At 33.3% G+C, this 22,319-nt stretch overlaps 1 protein-coding gene and 1 pseudogene across 1 annotated transcript in view; one reads left to right on the top strand and one right to left on the bottom strand.

Moving 5' to 3' along the window:
* The window catches only part of CSMD3 (CUB and Sushi multiple domains 3), a 1,170,241-nt gene that overhangs the window by 125,091 nt on the left and 1,022,831 nt on the right, over nucleotides 1–22,319 (top strand). The gene's annotated exons all lie outside the window — the stretch shown is intronic.
* LOC112662491 (dnaJ homolog subfamily A member 1-like) lies at nucleotides 15,567–16,886 on the bottom strand (annotated as a pseudogene).

Below are 22,319 nucleotides of genomic sequence, written 5' to 3'. Positions count from 1 at the left end.
ATGTAATTGGTGTAATAGAAAAAAGAAAGAAAGCTCTCAATGCTACCTGGTAGTTTCTAACTATAAAAATCACTGATAATATGGGTTGCATAAGCATCTATTCTCTTTAGATCCACTTGAAAATGAGAAAACGCATTTTTATTTTACCTCTGCTCCTTTTTTTTAAAGAAACAATTGTGGCCTCTGGGAAGTTAAAAGACTTTGTCAGATGGGGAAAATCAATTTTTCTTCTCATTCTTTCTTTCCTAATTTGTAAATGGGAATAATAGCACTTAATTTACAGAGATTCTGTGCATGCTACAATGTAATGAAATCTCAATAAATCTAACGTTTATTATTTATTAAGTCCCCTGTACCTGACACTAAGTATTTTGTATCCATTATATTATTTAACTTCTCAAACAATGTGAAAAGATTTCTATTATCATCAATGTTTTACAACTGGGAAAATAAGTCTTACATTACCTGCCCAAAGTTAATTTTGTTGAAAATAGCAAGTGGCAGGATCATCACTGCAATGCGGATTTGTTTCAGTTCAGAGTTTAAGCTTGTTAAAAAAAGAAATAAAATTCATAATATATAATTCATAAATAATGTATATAATATCCATGGCTTAAATATTGATATATGAATTAAAGCCTGTTTTTCTTTGACAAGATTTAATTAATACGGTAAGTAACAAAACAAATTTTTTAAAAGATGCTATTTATTTATTCATGAGAAACACAGATTGAGAGGCAGAGACATAGGCAGAGGGAGAAGCAGGCTCCTCGCAGGGAGCCTGATATAGGACTGGATCCCGGGAACCCAGGATCATGACCTGAGTGAAACGCAGACACTAAAACGCTTAGCCACCCAGGTGTCCCAAAACAAATATTTTTAAGCATGTATAACATACAAAGATATAACCCAAAATATAAATTACAAATTTATTCGTGGTATTTGCTTTACGGTCTTTTAATATGTACTCTATACCATTTTGCTCACAGTTGGATGTATAAAGGTCTTTATGCTTAAGGAAATACTATTGGTAATGTTACAGCTTATTTTAATTAGTAAGACCAGGGAGGAGAAAATCCAGTGTGTAACCTACAGAACCTTCCAGACTGTGTTATATACAAAGTCTGCTGTTTGATTAGAAGTTGAAACTGCTCCTGGCAGTTTTGATTCATTTTTGTGTCTGTCTATTTGACTCACGGTTTTCTTGCTTTTTATTTCTCTCACATTCTCAATTAATACATCTTTATGGTATGTCTTCTGTTCTCTGTCTTTGTAAATTGATACTTATATTTAGTTATTTTCCATGAGCTCCAATAGATATTTTTTAATGGCTTGCTATACCTGGCTTACATAAAGCAGAGAAGGTAGTTTGTAGGTCTTGTCATTCTTGCTTGTATAAATAGAAAAACATATTGGATTTGGCAAACACAATTTCATACTTTCAAAGTAGTCTCTAAGCCTCCTATTTTTGATGATCCTGCTTGTTTTCCTGTGAGCTGTTAATTTATTAAATAGAATTTGATATTGGGGGCTAAATGTTGTACACCAAGACACCATTAGAGAATTGCTTCATAGTTGTGCAACTCGCTTAGATGCATAGAAGTAATTCTAAGCTTCCTTTTCTTTTTTGTGTATTTTATTTTCTCAATAAGAAAATTATACCAAAAGTCAAAAAAATAATTTTAATCTTATGGGCTTTATTTACATATTTAGGATCATACTACATGTGCTATTTATGTTCTTATTCAATCTCCCGACATTAAAATATACATATTTCACATGTGACTAGAATTTTTATCATCAAATTCTTGGATGCTTATATTTAATTATACTATAATTCATTTAATTATTCTCATATTACAAAGGATCAAGTTGATTGTTTTTTCTTTTTGTAAGTAATTCAGCATTAGCTTTAATCCAGATAACAACCTCAATCACCATCCATAGGTGAAAAGTATTCCAGAAAAACAGTGTTTCATTCCAATCTCTGTTATAAAATTGACATGAAAAGTGCTCAGGACCAGTCAACACACAAAATAAATCACAGTATCAAGTTGTTTCCATTTACACTTTTTCATCCTATTGTTAGAAACAAAGTAAGTTTTTGATAATGTTTGATTTTCTAAAGAAATAACTTCTAAGGCTGTCATTGAAAAAAAGGAGGTAATTATCATAAAGCTTTAGTATATAAATGGCCACAACATGAATTTTATCTTCTTAAATTGCAATGAAATTTCTTGAATTAATAATGCTAATAATGTAAATAATGTAAAAATAAAAGCAAAAAATAGGCAAATATAGTGCAGGTAAGTGTAAACATAAAAACACTCTTTTTAGAGGAGACAGGAATAAAAATAACTGCTATACAGAAATAGAAATCCACCTGAGGAGGACAGGTAGTGCTAAGAGAGTCTTCAGTTTTATTTTTTTCTGGTTTCATGAAGATAATTGACATATAACATTGTGTAAGATTAAGGTGTACAACATGATAACTTGATATACAAATACATATTGTGAAATGATTACCACAATAAGGTTAACACCTCTATCACCTCACATACTTGCCATGTCCATTAATCATTCTATCAGCAACTTTCAAGTGTATAAATACAGTATTGTTAGCTATAATCACCTTGACATACATTAGATGCCCAAGACTTTTTCTCTTATAACTGGAAACTAATAATATTTCAACAAAATCTCCCCATTTCCCCAACCCCCAGCCCCTGGCAACACCATTCTACTCCATTCCTCTGAGTTAGGCTTGATTACTTATTTATTTATTTATTTATTTATTTATTTATTTATTTATTTATTTAGATTTTATTTATTTATTTGAGAGAGAGAGGCAGAGACCCAGGCAGAGGGAGAAGCAGGGAACCTGATGTGCGACTCAATCCCGGGACTCCAGGATCACGCCCTGGGCTGAAGGCAGGTGCTAATACCACTGAGCCACCCAGGGATCCCCTAGGAATTTTTAAAATCCATATGTAAGTGATATATAACACTAGTAGTTGACTTATCATCTATTGATGGACACTTAAGGTTGTTTCTATCTCTTAACTGTCGTAAACAAAGTTTCAATAAACATGTACTTATTTCTTCAAGATAGTGACTTCATTTCCTTTGGACATGTGCCCAGAAATAGAATGCTGGATTATATGGTTGTTCTAATTTAAATTTTTTGAAGAATATCCATAGTGTTTTCCATAGTGGCTGAACAAATGTACATTTCCATTAACGTTACACAGGTGTTCCCTTTCTCTGATATCCTCACCAATACTTATCTCTTTTCTTTTTTGATAATAATCATTCTAACAGGTGTGAGGTGATATAATTTTTATTTGCATTTCTCTGATGATTAGTGATGTCAAGTAACTCTTAGTTTACCTATTGAGCACTTGTGTGACTTCTTTGGAAAAATGTTTATTCAAGTCCTTTGCTCATTTTTAATTGGATTATTTGTGGTATAAGATACAGATCAGATTCATTCTTTTGCATATGTTTATCCAGGTTTTTTTAAAAAGATTTTATTTATTTATTCATGAGGGACACACACACACACACACACACACACACACAGGCACTGACACAGGCAGATGGCTAAGCGGGCTCCATGCAGGGAGCCCGAAGCAGGACTTGATCCCAGAACCGTGGGATCACACCCTGAGCTAAAGGCAGACGCTCAATCACTGAGCCACTCAGAAATCCCATATTTATCCAGTTTTCCCAGCACAATTTATTAAAGAGACTGTCCTTTCCCCACTGGCTATTTTTGGCTCACTTATCAAATATTAATTTACCGTGTGGTGGTGGTGGGTGATTCTTTCTTGGTTCTCCATTCCGTTCCTCTGGTGTAATGTGTCTGATTTTTACCAGTACCATGCTGGTTTGATGACTGTGGCTTTGTAATATATTTTGAAATCAGGATATGTGATGCATCCAACTTTGTTCTTCTTACTGCTACTTTGTTTTTTTCTCATGCTTCTTCTTACTGAAGTGCTTTGACAATTCAGGGTCTTTTGGGGTTCCATATAAATTTTAGGATTGCTTTTTCTACTTCTGTAAAAAGTGCCATTGGAATTTTGAAAAGGACTACATGGACTGCACAAATAACTTTGGGTATTAAGGACTTTTAATAATACTAATTCTTCTTTCTGATCCATGAACAAGGGATAGCTTTCCATTTATTTGTGTCTTTATTTTTTTCATTAAAATCACTTTTTTTTCAGCGTGTAAGTCTTTTACTTCCTTAGTTAAATTGATTCCAAAGTACTTTATTGTTTTCAATGCTGTTATAAAGGTATTGTTGCCTTTCTTTCTTTTTCATATAGTTTATTTTTAGGGTATAAATATGCAACTGATTTTTGTATATTGATTTTGTTATCTGCAACTTCACTGAATTAGTTTATTAGTTCTAACAGGGTGTTGGGGTCTTTAGGGTTTTCTATATATAAGACCATATCATATGCAAAGATAAATTTACATTTTACTTTCACATTTGAATGTCTTTTATTTCTGTCTCTTATGTGTTTGCTCTGGCTAGGACTTCCAATACTGTGTTGAATTTGAGTAGTGAGAGCGGGCAACCTTGTCTTGTTTCACATCTTAGAGTAAAACTTTCAACCTTTCATCATTGAGTATGATGTCAGCTGTGGGGTGGTCCTATATGGACTTTATTATGTTATGTTCCTTCTGTATCTAATTTGTTAAGAATGTTTATCATGAATAGATGTGAATTTTTGTCAAATGCATTTTTCTGCATCTATTGAAATAATCATATAATTTTTATCTTTCATTATATTAATGTGATGCATCACATTGATTAATTTGAATATATTAAAACATCCTTGCATCCCAGGGATAAATCCTACAATCATGGTATATAATATTTCAATGTGCTATTGACTTTAGTTTTCTAGTATTTAGTTGAGATTTATAAATCTATATTTGTCAGGGATATTAGCCTGTAGTTTCCTGTTCTTGTGTTGTCCTTATCTGCCTTTGGTAACAGGGTAATGATGGCCTCATAAGATTTGGAGGTTTTTCCTTTTCTTCAATGTTTTGCAAGAGTTTAAAAAGACTTGTCTTTAGTTCTTAATATATTTGGTAGAATTCAACAGGAAGCCATCTGATTATGGGCTTTTTATTTGTTCAGATTTTGTTCTAGGTTACCTATTTTTTGGGTGAATAATTGTTCATAGTAGTCTCTATGCATTTCTGTGGTATCAGTTGTAATGTTTCTTCTTTCATTTCTGATTTTATTTATTTGAATTGTTGCTCTTTTTTTTTCTTAGTCTAGCTACAGTTTTCTCAACTCTATCTTTTCAGAATATCTGCTCTAAGTTTTGTTGATCCTTCTATTGTGTTTCTGGGCTCTATTTCATTCATTTATCTTCTGAAATTTGTTATTTTCTTCCTTCTGATAACTTCTGGGCTTAGTTTGTTCTTTTTCTAGTTCCTTGAGGTGTAAAGTTAGGTTGTTTATATGAGATTTTTCTTTTTTCTTAATGTAGGCTTTTGTCATTGTGACTTTCCACTTAGAATTGCTTTGCTTTATCTGATAAAGTTTTGTTATGTTATGATTCCTTTTTTGTTTGTTTCAAGGTTTTTTAAATTTCTCTTTTGATTTCTTCTAGACTTATCAATTGTTCAAGAGTGTATTAATTTCCACATATTTATAAATTTTCCAGTATTTTTCCTATTATTGAATTCTAGTTTTATATTACTGCATTTAAAAAGTATACCCAATATGATTTTAATCTTCTTAAACTTATTAAGACTTGTTTTATGACTTAAACTATTATCTATCCTGGAGAATATCCCATGTGTGCTTGAGAATAATCTGTATTCTGTTGCCATTAGGTAAAATGTTCTCTATGTATCTATCTGGCCCATTTGATCTAAAGTATAGTTCAAGTCCGATGTGTCCATAATGATTTTCTGTGTGGATATGTATTCATTGTTGAAAGTGAGTACTGACATCTCCTACTATGATTTTATTGTAGTGTATGTCTGCTTTCAGATCAGTCACTATTTGCTTAATATATTTAAGTGCTCAGAGATTAAGTGTTCATATATTTACAATTGTTGTAACATTTTGATGTATTGACTCATTTTTCTTTATAAATGACATTTGCCTCCTATTACAATTTTGAATTAACCTCCGTTTTATCTAATAAAACATAGGTAACCTTGCTGTTTTCTGGTTTACATTTCCAGAGAATGTTCTTTTTTACTACTTCACATTAGATCTCTGTGTATTCTTAAAGTATATTTATTGTAGATAGCAAATAATTGAGTCCTGCTTTTACACATCCAGCCGTGCTATTCCTTTTTTATCTGAGAGTTTAATCCATTTAGATTTAAAGTAATGATAGTTAAACACTTAGATCTGTCACTTTGTCAATTGTTTCTGACATTTTGTAATTCCTTTGATCCTTTCTTCCTCTCTTCTGTCTTCCTTTGTAAATTGAAAATTTTCCATAGTGGTATGCTTTGATTCCCTTTTCTTTATCTTTTGGTATCAATTATAGGTTTTTACTTTGTGATTACTATGAGGCTTACTTAAAATATCTTATATACACTACAGTCTATTTTGTGCCGATGACAACTTCAGTTGCATATAAAAAACTCTATCCTTTTATTACTGTCCCCCACATTTTATGTCACATTTTACAACCTTTAATATTACATATCCATTAACAAATTATTGTAGCTGTAGTCATTTATAATATTTTTGTCTCTTATCCTTTATATTAGGGTTAAATCTTAACAAGAGTTGAAAATTAAGTCCTTATAATAGCTACACTATAATATTAAAGAATTGTAAATTTAACTATATACTTACTTTTACCAGTGTTGTATTTTCATATGTTTTCATGTTACTGATTAGCATCTTTTCATTTCAGTTTGAAGAACTCATTTCAGAACTCCTTGTAAAGCAGGTGTAGTGGTAAACTCCCTCAACATTTGTTTACTTGGGGGAAATCTTTATGTCCCCTTTTCTGAAGGATAATTGTCTGGTAAAGTATTCTTGGGTTAGCAGGTTTTTTGTTTGTTTGTTTGTTTTGTTTTTGTTTTTGTTTTTAGCACTTCACATATTCATCCCACTCTCTCCTGGTCTGCAATATTTCTGCTGTGAAGTCTACTGATAGCTTTATGTGGGTATACTTTTATATGAGAATATTTTTTTCTTGCTGCTTTAAAATTACTTTTCTTTGATTTTTAAATAGTTTTATTTTGTGTCTCAGAGAAACATTGTTTGGGGTTGAAATTTTGAGATTACCTGTTATCTCCATGAAATTGACTTTCAAAATATCTCACCAGACTTCTGAAGTTCTCTGTCATTATTTCTTTAAATAAGCTTTTATTCTATTTTCTTCTTCTGGTTTCCTTCTGTGATTCCAATAATATATAAGTTGTTTCACTTAATGTATCCCATAGTTTACATAGGCTTTCATTGTTTTGTTTTGTTTTGTTTACCTCTGTGTGGGTAATTTCAAAGGACCTGTCTTCTGTTTCACAGGTTCTTTATTCTGTTTGATCCATTCTTTATGATGTTCTCTACTATATTTTTCCATCCACTCATTGTCTTCTTCAGCTCCAGATTTTAATTTTTTTTTCATGTTTTCTATCTGCTAAACTCATTTTCTTCACATTATTGTGTTCTTTATTTCCTTGAATTGTCTTTCTGTGTTTTCTTGTAACTCACTGATGTTCCTTAAAAGAGCTATTGAGAATTACTTATTTTGCAAATCACAGATCTTTTTTTTTTTTTTTTTTGAGAATAGTCACTGAACCATCTTATGTTCATTTGGTATTGTGTTTTCTCCTTGATTTTTCATGTTCCTTGGAGTCTTGTGTTAATATCTTCAAATTTGAGAAAGCAGTCACTTCTTCCAGTCTTTACTGACTGACTTCAGGAGACAAATATTCTATCAGACTTTCTAGGAATTCTGGGGCCTTATCAGCCCTTTTATCTGGTTCACTAACTCTACTCTTCTTGTTCCCTCTTGTGGTGAAATTCTTATGCTTGCATACTTGCTCTCAATTTTTCAAAGCAAGGCCAGGTGATGACAGTCTCACTTTTACTTTCCCCAGGGTGGTGCTAAATGCTCAATTTAATGATTTCTTCCAGATATTCAGAGAAAAGCCAACTTTCCACATGTATTCACTAGCCCTCTGCAAAGGCTTGCCATCAGAAGCATACATAGACAGACAATCATGGCATGGGGGTGAGTGTAGGGGAAGTGTGAGGAGTGCTGGGGGTGCATGGGTCAGTTGGAGCATCTGTAGGTGAGGCATCCCTACCAGCTCATGGGAAGAATTCCTGGGGAGTCCATGGTGCTATAAGCAGACTCTATATCCCTCTGATGCCTTTTGAGGGCCATATCTTCCCATCTCCCAACTGATCTCCGTCCCCCACTGTTCTGGGCATTATGAGAAAGAAATGGATCTTTCTGGCAGCATCCTACAAGCTGGGAAATCTGGGCTGTCATTCACATATTCTCACTTCTTCCCATGAGAGAAATCAAGAGCTAAGAAGTCTCAGCTGTGTCATCTTGAGGAAAGAATGATACAGGTTAAGTGAAACTGTTCTTGCCCTCTTTAATGCATCCAATCTTAAATTGTTTTGCTCCAGTTGTGTGCTGTAACATCTCTGCTAGATTCCTGGACTTCTAGAAAGGAATCTCATCTATGGACAATTGTCTAAATCAGTGTTCTTTAGGGAAAGATGGTAGAAAACTTTTATTCCAAGATGGTAACATCACTGAAATTTTATTTTTCCACTAAAATATTGTGGTCTGGGCCAGTTGAATAGAACCAGCAAAAGCTGGGATGAAAAATGGAAGTGAGAGACGTCCAAGGAAAAGGAACAATGAGGACAAACATCCTAATTGTGGATCATATGTGTGAAGATGAATACACAATAAGGCCTGAGAAGTTGATACAACAGGGTAAGACCATACAAAGTCTTGTAAACACTGAATTTTTTTTGAGTAAGCTAAAAGCCCATCAAAGAATTTTGAATAGAGATGTGACATGATCTAACGTGGACCACCATCAACATAATCAGTCTTTTGCACTGCACAGTTTCCAGGCCTTGGAACAAGCAATCCAGCCTGTGCTACTTTAGCCAGGTTCATGACCCTACCCCAACCTATGGTACTATTTCAGTGTGGGGAAAGGAGATGCATTTTGTACTGCATTCACAACAAGGAGGGCCTTTTTTAATTTCTCCCATCGATTTTTGCAATTCCCATAAACCGTGACCCTATTATATTTTAGAATCTGAAAGGATCACTTTAAGCTACTCTTTGGAAAACAGAATCTGTCAACAACTAACAAAAAGTTACCATTTGTTGATATAGTGAATTCTGTGATAGAAGTAGATATGACATGAATAACAAGTTACATAATATGCAACATCATTATATATAACTCTATTCCATTCAATCTTAAGAAAAAATTATTTTGTATGAAAATGTGAATTTTTTATATTTAAAGACAGTGGAAAATACAAAATTATTGAGAAAATTAAAATAGGTAACATAGTATAACTTCTCAAAATTCATTTACATAAATTTAATTTCCTATCATTATAAAACTTAACCAAAGTATAAAAAGATTACAAGATGTGACACCATGAATAAAAATATTTTCTATGATCAAAAGATACATCAAACAAAATAAATATTTAAATAATTATCAAAGAAAATGATTTTCAAGATGTATAAAACAAAAAAGTCTTGATGTACTTAATATATAAATAACTTAAAATATGAAAATTATAGTCATATGAATGGAAATATGCAAAAATATGCATGGGAAGTTCACAATAGAATGATGTTAAATTGCTAACATAAAATAAGAAACTAGTAAAAATAAATCTTGCTAGCTATCTGAAAAAAACAAATGAAAGTAGCAATGTAATTTTTTTCAAAAACCTGTTTAAGACATAAACAATTATAAACACTGTTGGTGAGGCTATTTAGGTACTTTCCTATGTGAGTAGTGGGAATGTTAGTCTATGCACTATTTCTGAAGGACAACTGCATAAGGTATTTATCATATTAAACTTATTAATAACAAATAATATTATTTATAAGTAAGTAAATGAATAAAATGTTTACATCTCCAATTTGATATGGAATTTTTTTGCTGTTTTGTTGAAAGTAGCACAATTATGACTTTTATGATATGATAGATACTAATAACCAATGGAGAAAATTCAACATTTAGATAACAAATCTTATAAGAATTTGTTATGGATGGAGAAAAGGTTCAAAAAAATATGTCTGGCTAGCATTAAAAAACCAGATCGTAAGACAGAATGTATAATAATATAAGATAGCTTGTGCATTTGTATCTGTGTATACTTGTGAACTGAAAGATTTACTCCAAAATGACAATTGTGGTTATTTTATGATGATGGGACTATGAGGATTTTTCCATCTTGTTTACTAGTCTTTGAATTTTAAGACTTTCACCTTGAATACCCAGAGACATTAGAAAAGAAGAATTTTCTGGTTACTTTATATATCTTCCAAATTTTAAGAATATTTTTGTGATATGTACTAGTAAGTAAGTGATTTAATGTTTAAAATTTAAACTGGAAAAAAATAAAATAAAATTTAAACTGGGAGAGAACATCATTATAAAAATGAATATCACCTAAGTCCACTTTCAGTAAATTAGACCTGCAAGTAATTAAAACTATATCATAGAAGTTTATTTTTGAAATTTTCAAATTCAAGATCTAAGTTTACATACCTAATAATATAAAAGGATTGTGAAGAACAAAAATGTTTTTTTAAAGTTAAACAATGTGATATCAAAATAATTATGTGAGTCCATAAAAATCATTTGTTTTTTTCTAAACAATTTTTTTTATTTTCCAAATAATGGCCCTAAATAAATAGAGACAAACTTTAAGCCTCAGCATATTTATAAATGGACTACTTGTTCTCAATGTTGACTTAGTAAAAAACATTGAAGTATATTTTGAATTTTTTATGTTAATATACATTAGAATCAAAACTTAATGTATAATTGTGGCATTAATTTTCTACAGCTCAATATTTACATCTTAAGTGTACAATTAGGTGTTTTTGTTTCTGTTTTTTTTTACAGTAAGGTTTTGCTGAAACATGCATAAACTCATGTAACTTCCCTATGACCATACAGATATTTTCATCATCCCAGAAAGTCATATGCTATTCCTTTCCAGTCACTTTGGAAGGAACCACTGTAATAATTTGCTCTCCCATGCATTAGTTTGCTCCTTCTATATTTATATTCATAGAGATTGAATACTACCCTATATACTTTTTGTATCTGGTTTTTTTACTAAGTATATTGTTTTTGAGATTCATACTGCTGTGTCAACAGCTTATTCTCTTATGTTGTGGAGTAACATTTCATCACCTGAATAGTTTATTTTCCTGTTAAAGAAAGTCTGGATTTTTTTTTTTTTTAAAGTTTGGAGCTATTCTGAATAAAGATGCAATCAATGTTCCCTACGAGTCTTTCTGAGGATGCATTTTCATTTGTCATAAATACTTGGTGGTAAAATTGTTTGATTATTGGGCAAGTCTATGTTTGATATCATAAAAATACTTCCAAACAGGTTTCTAAAAAGGTTGCTCTTTTTGTATTTTTTTTAAAAGGTTCATTTATTTGAGAGAGGGAGAGAAAAAGAGAGTGGGGGGATGGGGAGGGGGAGAGGTAGAGAGAAAATCCTCAGGCGCACTCCCACTGAGCATGGACCCTGAGGAGGCTCAATCTTACGACTTATGAGATCATGACCTGAGCTGAAATCAAGAGTTGGGCACTTAGATGACTGAGCACAGTTACAATGAAGCATATTTTAAGTAGCTTTTAAAAATGACTACTTAATTAACCAAATTTTGCTAGGCAAAGCTCTCTTATTTTTTTCTATTTCTATTGTAAAACTACCCCTTGTTTTTTGGTTTTGTTTGTTTTACTTTGTGATTATCCATAATACCTCTATTCATACTCTATTCATCCCTTGGTCTCAGTTATAAAACATACTTCTTTATTGTGGCTAAATTTTCTGCACTTAATTCCTTTATTGTTATTGAATATCATTTATTTACCAGTATTTTTTCTCAGTACTTTGAGGGATAAATATAACTGATGTAATACATCTTGTCACAACCTCTTGTTTAGTTTTACAAGCTCACTCAGTTCTTCACATACCATAGAATCCACAAACCTAAGGGGCATAATGAAGGAATAGCAATTAGAATGAATAGAGAACAATCCATAGCTTGAGTTCCCACTTGTGCAATTGGTAAACCTTTCCTCCTTCAGAAAATGTTGGCAGTGTCCCCATAAATGTTCCTGAGCAACCACTGTCGTTCTCTTCTTACATTATTAATCTTGTCTCTGTTTTTGTCTCCCTTGCTCCCTGAATTTCCCATCTAACTTCCTAACAGTCATGTTAAAATCTCTCCTCATCCTACTTGCTTCCCCTTATACTGCAATGCAGTGATCTGCCTCCTTTTCTGTAAGTGTAATATTGAAATAGAGAACAACTTTCCCACAAAAACTATTAGAAAAATATCTAAATGACTTGTTAGACCATAGAAACAAATGGCTATACAATGTGCCTTTATAGTAGTGAACCCCTGATTGAACTCTACTCCAAATCCAATTTGAGGGCTGTTAGGTTTGATTGAGATGATACAACCTACCCCAATCTGTTGTCTCTGAAGACTTCCTCCTTCAGAGTTAGAGCAAGTCCTTGTATCCTGATTATCTCACTTGTATAATAAAATGTCTATGAAACGCAGCGGTTCTAAGTGTTTGATCTACTGGCATAGATGATTTATGTGTGTATGTGTACACGTATATTGCATGTGATATTAACAACTGTTTACGCAGTAAATAAAGAGAAACAATACGAGGTTTTTCTTATTTATGTGTAATATTAATGAGATCTCCAAATGGCAATGTGGATTTTGCTTACTGTTAATCCAACTATATCCTTGGCAATAGCCTTCTATAAAAAATACAGACTTCAGAAAACACAAAAATTGAGAGTAGAAGTGAGTTTTTCTATGAACATGCTTGAAAAGGATGTTATACTGTGGTTAGTACCCTCCTCTCTAACACTTTAATTTACTAAAGACTTATGGCATCACCGTAGGGCATGCAAGTAAATTAGAAAAAAAAACAATTAAAATTTTGATGCACCTTAGGCAGTTAATGACTCTTCTCATTCAATATCATTTCTCACTTTGGAGCAGTTTAAACTAATGATTGGATAGATCTCAAAGACAGTCAGGGTTTCTAGAACTTTTTGTCAACATGAAAGACTCTTTCAAATCTGAGTAAGGCAAGGATTCAAGAGTACACACAATCATTTGTTGTTTATACTAGGCACATTGCCAAAAAGAATTGAGGTGGCTTTGAGTAAAGAAACAGACTAAATTAAACCATTAAAACAGGGGTTAAATCATAAAACAAAAGATGTCAACAAGCAAGTTTAAACCCGTTGTTCCATGAATTATATTTATTCAATCTTTTCTAGCAAATCTGTGAAAGGTTTACTGCCATTATCTTGCTTTCAGGAAAACAGTAGATGTTTTATTTTTAATTTTATTTATTATTATTATTTTTAACAGTAGATATTTTAAAAGCAGACTATACACAGTTATAAGTCACTGAACTAGAGATATTTCTTTTGAAAGTCACTTAGTACTCAACACAAACATTCATTTTCTTTTTCATTTGTAGAATGGGATAATCAAAATACAGGTTTTTCTCACAGAAAGCAACTAGATGTTCTTATAAATATAAATGTTTTCAGTAACAGACTATTTCATATAGTAATCTAAAACCCTGAATAGAATTTTTAAACCAGGCATCACAGATGAACTCTTTGTGAATTCATCTAAATTAGTTAATACATGATATTCTAAGGGAAGCTAAAAATACTCTACATCTATTAAAAAGGATCATTTTTTTTTTTCTGAGTACACTATGTCAGGCTCTTTATATATAATTATCATAATATCATTTCAGATATTCTCCCCAATATGCCTATTACACAGATGAGAAAGTTAATTTTCAGATAGATCAATAATTTCTTCAAAATCATAAAATTAGATTTTCAGGAGACTGAAGTTTGAATCTCAATAGCACAACTCATTAGTTATATTTATTTACATTTCAACTATACCATTATTAGAATGATTGATTAGAAGTTTTGCTTTAACTAGAAAACTACAGAATCATAGAACTTTTACTGATCATTTATTTAACCAAGTCACTTTACTAAATGCAAATTGAAAGGTCAAGAATATTAAAGAGCTCATATTTATATCAGTCTACTTTAAAAAAAATCACCTGTCATAAAGTATATATTTGTCATAAATATTTAAATTATATATTTTTGTCATAAAAATTATTGTATAAAAGAGAAGTAAATATTCCTTCATAAATGTTTAAAGCTTGCTGTTTTTAAGATAGTAGAAGACGGGCAGCCCGGGTGGGTCAGCGGTTTAGCGCCACCTTTGGCCCGGGGTGTGGTCCTGGAGACCAGGGATCGAGTCCCATGTCGGGCTCCCTGCATGGAGCCTGCTTCTCCCTCTGCCTGTGTCTCTGCCTCTCTCTCTCTCTCTCTCTCTCTCTCTGTGTCTCTGATAAATAAATAGATAAAATCTTTTAAAAAAAAAAAAAAGATAGCAGAAGATATTTAACCCACATAGAAAAAAATTAAATTTATCAACATAAAACATACATAATTGATTAAGTGCATGGCACATATTATTTTTTAGAAATCATGAAGACATTTCAATTGCATTTTTAAATGCCATATCAAAAAAATCAAGGTTAGCTATGTATAAATTCAAAAATGGTACTTAAAAATTCTTAATTTGATTTTATATAATATTATAATATTAATTTGAGATAAAGGTTGGGGAGACAAAAATTAAATTCAAATATTAAAAAAATACATGATAATTTTCTAAATAATGCTCTTTACTAAATGCAGATTTATTTATTTATTTATTTATTTTTAAGATTTTATTTATTTATTCATGAGAGACATAGAGAGAGAGAGAGAGAGGCAGAGACACAGGCAGAGGGAGAAGCAGGCTCCATGCAGGGAACCTGATGCAGGACTCGATCCTGGGACTCCAGGATTACGCCCTGGGCCGAAGGGAGGCACCAAACCGCAGAGCCACCTAGGGATCCTCTAAATGTAGATTTAGAGGATTAATCTTGGAAAATAGAAGGGATCATAAATCTGCACACACACACACAACAAACATAAAGATTTGCAAAATAAAACAAACAAAAGATTTGCAAAATCAGTGGCAAAATCAGGTGATTAAATACTGTTATCCTTAACCTATATTAAAATTAATGCATTATATTTGTAATATATTTATTTTAAAATTGATTTTTTGAGGTATTTGAATATCAAAATAAAACTTCAGAATCTTGTTGTATTTGGTGGACAGAAAGACTAAAATATGCATAGAATATGGAACTTGTTGGAGCAGCTACCAATTATATTTGTGGTAATTTTTCTTTCTTTTTTTTTGAGCTTTTATATTTGAGTTTATTCTTCATTTAACTTTTAAAACACTACTATAGTTGAATGTTAAAACAAAAACAATAGCAAGTAGTGAGCTATGATTATAGTCCTTCACTCATCCACTACTGCATATAAAATGCCAGCAGCAGTGTTAATTCACCTGCTCCATTAAGAGGTCTGACACTGAACACCACCCCTAGGATGATGTTCATCATCCTCATATGCCTCCCCATTGTAATGGCACCGTCTCTCCTGATTGGGATCAAAGTCCACAAGTTCTACCTGGTCCATTTCATCAGTCTCTTCTACTTACTTCCTCTCAGGTAAGAGTTTTTCCAGCAAAGAAAGTTTATCAGGAGAGAGAAAGCCGTTCTCGGGGAGGTTTACCTTAAATTGCATGATTAGGTGACCCTTCTCACTATGGTCTACGATAAATTGGCATGTCTTCATTTAGCACACACTTGATAGCCCCATGCTTGACAATCTGACCTGGATGAGAGGTGATGACGATGGTTCGGTTGTCAAGAGTAGATACTGGCTTTTGAAAGCCACACAGGGCTTCAAGCAGCTGTATATCCATACACATGAAAAGATCTTCTCCTCGTCGAGTAAAAACAGCACGGTCCTTCTGATCTAAAACAATAATAATACCTCCTGGTTCCAGTCCTGGTTCTTGGTCTCCCTCACCATAGAATGTGATCTTCTGGCCATCTTTCATGCCTTCGTCAATATGCACTTCTAGAATCTTCTTCTCTCGAACTATCTTCCTTCCGTTGCAGCTTTTACATCTATCTTTAGGACTGATCCGTTCCCCGTGGCCCTGGCACTCCATGCACACAGATTGAATTTGCTGAACCATTCCAGGTCCTATCTGATGAATTCTTATTTGCATTCCAGTACCTCGGCAATTGGGACAACATTCGACTGCTCCTTTCTTACCACCTCGGCCTTCACATTTATCGCAAATCACATTCTTTTGCAGAGCTAGTTTTCTTGTTGCGCCATTATAGAGATCGTCTAAGGTTACTGAGAGCTGATGTACAACATTTTTACCTCTCCGTTCTCTCTGCATCCTGCCTCCTCCTCCAAAAAACCTATCAAAGATGTCCATGGGGGAGCCAAAACCACCACCAGCTCCACCTTCTTTAATTGCCTGTTCTCCTCCTTTGTCATATAATTCCCTTTTCTTTGCATCAGAGAGCACTTCATAAGCTTGAGAAATCTGTTTAAACTTCTCTCCTTCATTTGGATTCTTATCAGGGTGGTACTTCAAAGCCAGGTTTCTGTAAGCCTTTTTCAGTTCCTCCTGGGTGGCATTGGGTTTGACCCCCAAAACATCATGGTAAGCGGTTTCTTTCACCGTTTTCTACAGCCGGGAGGGCCGAAGCCGGTGTGGGGGAGCGGGAAGGAGCGCGTTGCTGGGCGTAGCTTGGGCAGCCGCCGCTCCTCCGCGTCTCACCGAGCGTTCTGGAAAGTTCCGCCTGTGGTAATTTTTCTTAATGCATGAACCAATCATAGCAGCCTCATTTCATTCATTTTAAAAATATTATTTTCTAGTTACAAAAGTCAAATTATTTTGGGGTGTAGTGGGAATGCCGGAAAACACTCAACCAAAAATAAAAGCAATATTAATACAACCATTGCTTACCAGATCTATTGGGATACTGGTACTAGGCATCATTTAATGGGTCACTTATATTTCCTCATGAATGTCCTGTATACTCTTTTAAAAATATTTTTGTACATAAAAATAAATACATAACATACAATTTATGAAGGGTTATATTAGAATGGACACCAATAAGCCTGCCACTTAACCAAGACAGTGACAATGTTTCTTCCCCACTTCTTCCTAGGCCTTACTCTAACTTCTCACCAATAACAAATATTCCCATGTTAAGGCCATCTCTTCCTTAATTAAAAAAAAAAAAAAAAATATATATATATATATATAGTACAAACATACGTGAATGTATCTGTAAACTACATAAAGTTAAGTTTTGCTTATTTTCAAGTTTTATAAAACATATATCATAGTATTAAGTTTTCTGAGACTTGTCTTTCAACTCAATATATCTAAGAGTCATCCAAATTATGGCACTTTGTTGTAGTTTATCCATTTTCTTTCAACCTTATGCAAATATAATTATGAATATAATGCACTTTGTCTGTTTTCTAGAAGACATTCATTTGTGTTGTTTTTCATTTTCAACCACAATAATGTGGCCTTGAGTAAACTTGTATATGTGAGTAAACTTATGGCACAGAGTACAAGAGATTCTCTCAGATCTGAGTAAAAGGCCAACTCAATGTATAAAGAAGATAAGATTGTTCAGATTTATCCAAATTTATGTAAGGCTAATTGTTTTTCCAAGTGGTTACATCACTTTACAGTACCACTGGCAATGTATAAAAATTTATTTATAATACGTGTCTCTATGTTGGACATATTCAACACTTGATAGCTAACAGAAATCTTAATTTTGACAATCCATTGGTTATAAAATGCTGTGTCATGGTTTGAATTTGTATTTTTCTCATTGCATGAGAATAAATAAAAAAAAATTTTTTTGGAGTATAGCTGAAGCACAATGTTACGTTTTTTCAGGTATACAACATAGTGATCCCACAAGTTTATATATAACGCAAATGCTCACCACAAGTGTAGCTACCATCTGCTATCATACAATGCTATTACAATATCATAGATGATATTCCCTAGGCTGTACCTTTTATTCCTATGACTTATTTATTCTATGACCCAAAACCTATATTCACACTCTCCTTCACCCATTTTACCCATTTCACCACCTGTATCCCCTTTGGCAATCATCAGTTTGCTCTTTGAATTTATAGGTTTGATTCTGCTTTTTTGTTTGTTTATTCATGTTTTTCATTTTTTAGAAATGAAATTTCTAAAATTTAACTCACATATGAGTTAAATCATATGGTATTTGACTTTCTTAGTCTGACTTATTTCACTTAGCAAGTACCTTTATGTCCATCCATGTTGTTGCAAATGGCAAGGACTGAGCTACTTTCTAACACCATACATGAAAATAAACTCAAAATGGATTAAATACATTTTAATAGGTCCTAAATAGGAGATCTGAAACCATAAAATTCCTAGAAGAGAACATAGATGAATTTTTTTGACATCAGTTATAGCAATATTTTTCTACATATGTCTCCGAAGGCAAGGGAAACAAAAGCAAAAATAAACTATTGGGGTCATATTAAAATAAAAAGCTTTTGCATAGCAGAGGAAACCATCAACAGAAGAAAAAGGCAACCTGATAAATGGGGGAAGATATTAGAAAATGATACATCTGATGAGAGATTAATGTTCAAAATATATATAGACTTCTATAACAACACCAAAAGAGCATATAACCCAATTAAAAGCTGGGTAGAGGACTTGATAGACATTTCTTTTTTTTTTCGAAAGAAGATATACAGGTGGCCAACAGGTACAAGAAAATATGTTCATATTACTAATCATCAGAGTAATGCAAAATCAAAACCACAATGATATATCACATCTCTCAGAATGGCTAAAATAAAAAGACAAAAATTAATGTTAACAAAAATATGGAGAAAAAAAAACCCCTCATGCACTATTAGTGGGAATGCAAATTGGTGCAGCCACTGTGGTAAACAGTATGAAGGTTCCTCAAAAATTAAAAAAAAAAAGAATTGTCATAGGACCCAGTAATTCCATTGCTGCGTATTTACCCAAAGAAAATGAAAACGCTAATTCAAAAAGATATATGCACCCCCATATTTATTGCAGTATTGTTCGCAATACCCAAGACATGGAAGCAACCAAAGTGTTCATCAATAGATGAATTTCTTGCCTTAGGTTTATGTGCCACTCCTGAGGGTGTAGATTTAAAATGTATATTTTTTAAAAAAAATCAAATTAAAAAATTTATTTTTGCTTTGAAAAGCTAAAAAAAAAATCTAGTTATATTTTTCTGGATGAAGCAGACAGAATGATCATGTTGGAATGGGGTTAGAAATAAGAGTTTGATTTGGTTATGTTAATTTTTAAAAGCCTTACTTGGCACACAACTAGCAATGCCAAGTGGGCATTGGAATACACAAATCTGGAGCTGAGGGAAGAAAGAAGCAAGATAAAAACTATGGCTTTAGATGAGAATACATGGAGAAAGAAAATATGTCTAAGGACTGAGATATGGCCACCCCAGGTATAGAGACTAAGGAAATAAGGAAGAGGCAGCAGAGGAGGATACAGAAGATAGAGGCCAGGGAAATAAGAGGAAATTAAGTGAGCAAGGTATCTTAGGGGCAAAGTGAAGGAAGTGGGAGGCCCAATGATCACCTGTGACAAATGTTGAGACCACACCCTCCTCAAGTGGCCACGAGAGTTAGGAATTTCCCATTGGATTTGAAAATAGGGAGGTCAGGGGCACCTGAGTGGCTCAGGCAGTTAAGCATCTGCCTTTAGCTCAAGTCATGTTCCCAGGGGTCTGGGATCCGGCCCCTCATGTGGCTCTCTGACCAGCAGGGAGTCTGCTTCTACCTCTCCATCTGCCTGTGTGTGCTCTCTCTCTTTCTCTCTCTGTTAAATGAATGAATGAATGAATGAATGAATGAATGAATAAAATCTTTTAAAAGAAAAAAAGAACATACAGAGGTCATTTAAAACTGATACAAGTTATTTTTTTCAAGCAGTGTTTTCTAGCAATGGGACAAAAGACAGTTTGAAACAAAAGAGTTCAGGAGAGAATGAGAAGAAATAAAATGGAAACTATCAGAATAGACCATTGTGTCTATAAAGAACTATTTGTGTAAAGTTGACAAAAACAGGATATAATCTAGAGGGAAATATGAGAAGGGCAGAACTCATTTTAATTCTATTCCTATTTATTTGTACATATATTTATTTGTTGGGGGATAATCATATTTCAGACTAATGGGAATTATTATCCTCCATGGTTATGGCTGAGGTGGATGTTTAGGAGCATGTCTTTTTATGTGGCCTGCAGAGCTTCCTGCTGGTTCAAATCTGTGTTAAGGCTCACTGAAAAGTTGTTTTTATCCTGGATTGCAATGCATTTGGCAATATAATTCACACTAATTCCGTAAGCCTGTGATCATTTTGCTTTCCGAGAGTCTCATATGTCAATAACTATATTCAAAGTCTTGGATTTTCTCTTCTAACATAATTTTAATGTCATTTTTAATATTTTTCTTCATCTGTTTTTTTTTTCTCTCAAATTATTGGTGGCTCTCCTTGAGTCATAGAAAACATGAGAATTTTTTGAGAGGCTGGCACTCTTAATATTATTTTTTAAAAGATTTTATTAATTTATTCATGAGAGACACACACAGAGAGGCACAGACATATGCAGAGGGAGAAGCTGGCTCCATGTCAGAAGCCCATTGTGGGACTCCATCCCGGGACTCCAGGATCATGCCCTGAGCCAAAGGCAGACGCTCAACCATTGAGCCACCGAGGCATCCTGCACTCTTAATCTTATTGTTATTTAATAAAATTGAGTCTCCTCATTCTCTGATCTTTTCTCAGTTTTTTTTTTTTTAAATAATATTTGTATCCAGAAAAAGTTGGCACTTCCAGTTTTGGAAGGCTGGTCTCTCTAAACTTTCTTCTTTTTGATCTCTGCTTAAAAACCAGACAGATAGTGTTTGAACTTTTTTTTTTTTCTTGTAATATATATCCACATTACTGTCTACTTTAAGGGCAAACATTTAGTAAAATATTTCTAAAGGTAGGCAACGTTTTCCCATACTCACTTACTGGAATTTGTAGACATTTTCTCTAGAAGTAAAGTCTCGGTAAACTCATGAGCCATCAGACTTACTGGGGTGGGAGGGGAATGCTTCATAAAGTGCTGCACCACTGCCTAAAATCAATCTTTACATTTCTTGCCTGTGATATTTATTTCCCCAAACCCATTTCTCATCTGCCAAGCCAGTGTCACATATTTTATTCTTTTGTTAGGGCAGTGTAACACAAATAGCTATTTTACAATTTTTTTTTTTTCAAATAAGCACAGACAACAAAAACAAGATAATTATTTAGGTTTTAATACTGTCTTTATTATAAAAGAACTATTAAACATAATAGTATTCTATTATAAAAAGAACTGCTTGGTCAACCCGGGTGGCTCAGCGGTTTAGTGCTTACCTTCGCCCCAGGGCATGATCCTGGAGTCCCGGGATCAAGTCCCATGTCGGACTCCCTGCATGGAGCCTGCTTCTGCCTCTCTCTCTCTCTCTCTCTCTCTTTCTCTCCTCTCTTTCTGTCTCTCATGAATAAATAAATAAAGTCTTTTAAAAAAAGTCTATAGTTGCTTAAAAATAAAAGTTATTTACCAAGGATGTACAAAAAAGGAAATTAATATAATCTTGGTCTCAAATAGGCTTTAAGTCTTTTAAAAAAAAAAAAAGATTTTATTTATTTATTCATGAGAATACACAGAGAGGAGAGAGAGAGAGGCAGAGACACAGGCAGAAGGAGAAGCAGGCTCCATGCAGGGAGCCTGACGTGGGACCCGATCCTGGGTCTCCAGGATCACGTCCTGGGCTGAAGGCGATGCCAAACCGCTGAGCCACCAGACTGCCCGGCTTGAGGTCTTTGAAGGGAGACTATATTTGCCTTTATGTCTCTGATATTTAATAGAATACCAACATGATGTAAATATTCAATAATATTTCCTCATGAGTATGGATAAGATGACTGTATGTATACTAT

Source organism: Canis lupus, chromosome 13 (assembly GCF_003254725.2).
Source record: "Canis lupus dingo isolate Sandy chromosome 13, ASM325472v2, whole genome shotgun sequence".
NCBI lineage: Eukaryota > Metazoa > Chordata > Mammalia > Carnivora > Canidae > Canis > Canis lupus.
The sequence above is the reverse complement of the archived record's forward strand: the minus strand, read 5'-3'. Positions and strand labels throughout refer to the sequence as shown.